Here is a 6000-nt window from a genome sequence, read left to right on the forward strand (position 1 = left end):
TTAGTATTGTGCATAAACGAATGGGACTCCCTGCCGTCCAACATCGCCGAGCTATCAGAGGCTTCAATGTTTCACTCAACGCTGCTGGGCTATTTACAAAATGGAAAACATTCCTAACCTGTATCTGTTTCACATACGGAATTTGTACGCTATATGTATGCAGTGTTCTTTCCAATGTATTGATGATCAGTGGTTTAACGGCCATGTAACAAATCGCTGTGTACTCGTTATCAATATATTTCGTAGACAATTTTTTTTCTATGCTATTCTGGACACCTTGGTTCAAATTAACTTGCTGTTTCCTTTTTCTTGTTTTGTTGTAAGTATTGTTGTCTTCTATTTGTATTGTTTATACATTATGTTTATGTACTCACCTGTAATCCCCCCGGCTATGACCTGCTGGTCGGGGCGGGGCAGTAGCACTACTGCTGGATGCGGATGAAAATGGTAAAAATCTGAGCCCGTTTAGTACAATTACACCAGATGATGAGATAATGTCATTGTGTTTGGGTAACTTTATTTATCTGTCTGTTACCGCCCACCAAGCGGAAATGCAGCTTCATTTTTTAAATTCTATGTCGATTTTTTGTGTTATGTAGCGGACGGTGGTTACACATTTATTGCTGGAGGTGATTTCAATATCGATGTGAGTGCTGATAATCATTGTACTAGGGAATTTAAGATGGCATTGGCTTCGAATGGTTTTATGAATGTGCTCGAAATACATACTAGAATAACAATTGAAAGTCAGTCTACTTTAGATTTGTTCATTACTAATTTCTCCTATCCTAAAATCGAGACAGGTGCCTTATCATGCCCCATCAGCGACCATCTACCAGTGTTCTTGTTCATGGAGACGGTAACCCAAACACTAAAACAACCAAAGGGTATACCATTGTATAACCAATGTTACTCTTGATTTTCGGGATGCTGTTAAACAAGTTGATTTGACGCACATTACTTGCCTTAATAATGTTAATGAAGCCTATAATAAGTTTACTGATATCTTTAAACAGCTATACCACTCCTACTTTCCCTCTAGAACATGTAAACAATCTTGAAAAACTCGCAAACCGTGGATCACCCCTGAGTTGTGGAACGAAATTAAGTATAAAAATAGGCTATACAGAAGGTTTATAATGACACGTGCGGCAGAAGAGCTGCATTTATTTAAACAGTTTCGAAATTGGTCAACAACGAAACTGCTATCAGCTCGAACAGGATATTACACCACATATCTAGACGTGAAGAAGGGCCGCCATGATGTGATTTGGACCCGTCTAAACTCATTGCTACATCGTAATCAGTCAAACAACCATGTGTGCAGTTTAAATATTCAGGGTAAAGAGCTAACGGGAACTGAACTCGCAAACGCTTTCAATGATTTTTTTTTACAAAAATAAAAACTAATGGGTCGTTGTCGGAAATATGCGAGTACATAAACTTTCACAATGATAATACAATATTTCTAGATCCCGTGACAACGGATGAAATACTAACTGTTATACTCAACCTAAAAAATAGCAGATGCCGAGATATTGACAACATTTAGATAAAGCCTGTAAAATATGTTGCAGATATTATAGCGCCAACTATCACACATATTTTTAACCTTTGTTTAACTACATTGGTATTTCTAGAACAAATGCAGATTGCAAAAGTAACTGCTTTATTTAAAAAGGGAGACAGAAATGATTTCGGCAATTATAGACCTGTGTCCGTACTACCTGTCTTCTCCAAAGCACTAGAGAAAATCTTGCACTCCAGATTTACTAAATTTATCGATAAATACAATTTGCTCACACGATGTCAATTCGGATTCCGAAAAAAAAAAACAAATCTACTGAACTCGCGCTTTTAGAACAAAAAGAGTATATTTTGTCACAATTTGAAAACAGAGCTTTTGTGATTGGAATGTTCGTCGACTTCACAAAAGCGTTTGATCTTGTAAACCATGAATTACTTCTAGAGAAACTATGGTACTACGGAATCCGAGGACAGGCTGCAAAAATAATAAAATCTTACTTGTCTAAAAGGAAACAAACGGTTGACATACATAATGCGTACTCAGACATAAAACCTGTTTATTCTGGTGTCCCACAAGGCAGTATATTAGGGCCACTACTTTTCAACATTTACTTTAATGACATTGTAAACATTAACTCAATTGCCAGATTCATAATATATGCAGATGATACAAGCATTTTTTTCTCCGGAAATGACATTCACGAACTGATACAATCGTGCAACACGACGATGATCTCGCTGGAAAAATGGTCCCAATATAATCATACGTGTGTAAATGAGAGAAAGACAAAAGCGGTAATCTTCAGGCCGAAAAATAAACTGGTTTCCCCGCACAATAGTATCATATTTAACTCCAAACAGATAGAAATAGTTGATCATTTTAAATGTCTCGGTGTAGTATTTTCTTCAACTATGTCATGGACAGCACATGTGGACCAAGTTGTCAAGCAATTAGCTAGAATAACTGGCGCAATTGGTTGCATCAGATACATTCTTCCTAAGCCAATTAAACTGCTTCTTTACAACTCATTATTTTATTCTCACATTAAATATTGCCAGCTGGTATGGGGCACTGCAACACCGTCCTGTCTACAGAAAATTTATATTTCACAAAAAAAAAAGTTCCTTCGCAATGTCTTCAATGCAAATTATGGAACAACCACCAAACGCTTTTTTCTTGAAAGTGGTATAGTCAAAATCTTTGATTTCTATCAGTATCGGCTCAGCGTTCGTTTTAAAATAGAAATCAAAAATAATATAGGTCACATTAGACATCTAGCACACTTACAAGAAAATAAAAAGAGTTACCCTTTCAGACACCCCGAAAACTGGTTGGTGCCAACATCACGCATCAATGCGGGGAAAGAGCAACACACCCTTCCTTCACTTCTCAACGCGTACGAATCTGCTAACATCAACTTGTTTACCTGTACTCAACGAGATATACGTTTCATATGCAATTCACATGTAAAATAATGCACCATTGAGTAATCTTTAAGTACAGTTAAGCGTAACATCGGATCTTTTCTTTGTTCTATTTATATTGTGTCTATTATTATTTGTCATTCGTGCTGTTATTTCATGCATGTTATTTGACGATTGTCTTAAATATGTGTAATCACGCTTCTGACGAAGTAATTTGGTTTGTGCACATATAAGTGCAGATAAGATTATGTTTGGTCTTATCTATTTGCTATATTGTTCCTTTTTAATTTTTTTTTAACATGAAGCCGTCATGTTTGCGATGAGATTTCCTGTAGCTGCTGCTTTGTATTTCGGGGCTGCGGCCAAGTCAAGCTGTTTATGACAGCTTTTTCTGCAGCTCCTCGGTCTGTATTTCTTGAGGCAGAAATAAATTTTTATTATTATTATTATTATTATTATTATTATTATTATTATTATTATTATTATTATTATTATTATTATTATTATTATTATTATTATTATGTAATGCCCACTAGGGCCTTTAGGGTATTGAAATAAATAAATAAAATAAAATGAAATGTCTGAGAAGACGTCGCTGCCATTTACAATCCCCGTGTGAAGGGAGAAAGAGATGCTGACTTTAGAACTTGGAAGTGTTAGCCTGGCTGTTCGCCCAGCCATGCTACTCCAGGTGCTCGGTGATAATTATGCTTCACACGGATTACTCTTCACGAACCATGTGTCATTGAATGTGCCCAGCCACACTGAGGCCAAGCTGTACTGTATAATTCGCACTATAGACCGGCATATGGGCTGCTTCGGAATTCGAGACTGGGCTCGCTCATTCTTTCCACGACATAGAATGCAACTTATGATAATGCTTCGCATGAAGCCATCCTATGCGTGCTCGTCGCTGCTGAAATCGGAGGCCGCACTTTTCGGTGGTTTCAGAACTACCTGACCCGAAAGAGCGTCTTTGTATTCAGCGAGGATGGCCAAACTAACGACCACTACACCAGCAGTGGAGTTCCACAAGGTGGCGTTTTGAGCCCACTTTTGGTCAACTTAGCTCTGATTGGGCTGGTGGAATCCCTGCCACAGTCGGTCAGTCTGTCGATTTACGCAGGTGACATTTGCATCTCGGCTTCAGGAGTAACTCACCCGTAGGTTCGCGGCAGATTAGAACAGGCTTGCGTGTAAGCCTTGCGTTTCCGCAAGGCTTACACGGAGCAAGCACGAGAGTTTGACGACACACGATACGTCGAGTGTGCGCGGCTGGACGGATAGCCTGTGGAGCAAACAGCCCAAGATGACGTCGCCGTCAGACGTCGCTAGCGGCGCAGTATATGTCGTAATTCAAGCGGGCTTCAGTGGAAAGGTGCATAAAGCCACGAAAGCGCTGCTGCGTTTCTTGAAATGCACCAGCCTATATACATATATATAGATCGCTTGTGAATGACCCAGCGATGAACGCTCAATGATCGTGTGTGTACCAGTGCAAAGCGTGAACTTTTTTCTTCTCCACGCTCAATTCCCTTCTCCCCCTTCCCCGGTGCAGGGTAACCTACCGGGCTCAGCCTGGTTAACCTCCCTGCCTTTCTTTCTGATTCTGACTTCTCTCTCTTTGCAATATCTAGTGCCCCGGATCTGAAAGGAAGTGTCGATGCATCTTTTGGCATAGGGTGTCCCAACTATTATGCACCAAGATTTAAAAATATGCAAATGCCACGTAGTTGGACAGAACCAAGGTAATGTTGCTTGCCATCGCTTGGAGATACTCAGATTTTTTTTGCATTCCGCCTATTTACATAATTGGTGTTAATAAATAATAAATAATGAACTTCTGGAATATTATAATTACATGAAAAGTGTCAATCACAAAATTGTAGAGCAACATGAAATACACCCGATACAGCTTTCTGTTGCTCTATACGTGCTACATAAAAGTGTTTTTCTGAACGTGAAAGAAGCCCGCGATTACACGCAAAGTGCCTCGAGTGTCCAGTCACGTGGCAACCTTAGAGGTCAGCAAAGAATCTCGAGAACAAGCTAAGGACCGCAAAAAGAGCGATAGAACGAAAAATGTTAGACCTGACGTTAAGAGACAGGAAGATAGCGGTGTCTATCAGAGAGCAAACGGGGATAGCCGACGTTCTAGTTGACATTAAGAGGAAAAAATGGAGCTGGGCAGGCCATGTAATGCGTAGGATGGATAACAGGTGGACCAACAGAGTTACAGAAAGGATACCAAGAGAATGGAAGCGCAGTCGAGGACGGCAGAAAACTAGGTGGAGTGATGAAGTCGGAATCAGCCAATGAGGTTTAAAAAATATCTGGAGTGGCAGCCCCCGCAGTTTCTTACCAGCACAGGTGAAGCCACAGTTTGCCTATACTTCTACTCTGAAAAAGGGCAGTGACAGCTGAAATCTGCTAGTAGCTCACGTCATTTTGGTCAGTTATTGCAAATGCTAGGCTAATTTGAAATTAAAAGCTCGAACCTTTCGCTTAAAATATTACCTTTGGCTGTGTATTATTATCATGATGTGCCATAAAATTTGAAAATAACTTAAAGCTTTCTTCTGAAACCAGTGACAGAAAGGAAGACGTCCAACGATATCTGCACGGCTAAATTATCCACCTAAAAACAGCACGGAGTGGGAAGAAAGTGCTTCGTATATTTCCCGGTATTTCCTAACGTTATTACTTGCCTATGGTAAGATGGCGGCGGTCCGGCTTCCCTTTTGAGACGGCAGCTCCACTCCAGCATATTTTATTGCGATAGCAATTATATGGACACTTCAACCGGATTTCTGCCGTCGGCCGTCGCCGTCGCCGTGAGGTTCCGTATAGATAAAATCTTCACCGCGCGCCGTATGCCCGAGCGGAAGCGTGCGGGGACGCGCGCTACCACGGAGAGCGAACGCACTCAATCTCCCACGCGCAAGCAAGGAAGCGGGAAGCCAGCGCCGGAGGGAGTGGGGGGGGGGGGGGGGGCACTTATACTCTGCCAACAACCGCGCTCGTCGCTCGACCGCACCGTCTCTTATC

The sequence above is a fragment of the Dermacentor silvarum genome, chromosome 2 (assembly GCF_013339745.2).
Source record: "Dermacentor silvarum isolate Dsil-2018 chromosome 2, BIME_Dsil_1.4, whole genome shotgun sequence".
In the NCBI taxonomy this organism is placed as follows: Eukaryota; Metazoa; Arthropoda; class Arachnida; order Ixodida; family Ixodidae; genus Dermacentor; species Dermacentor silvarum.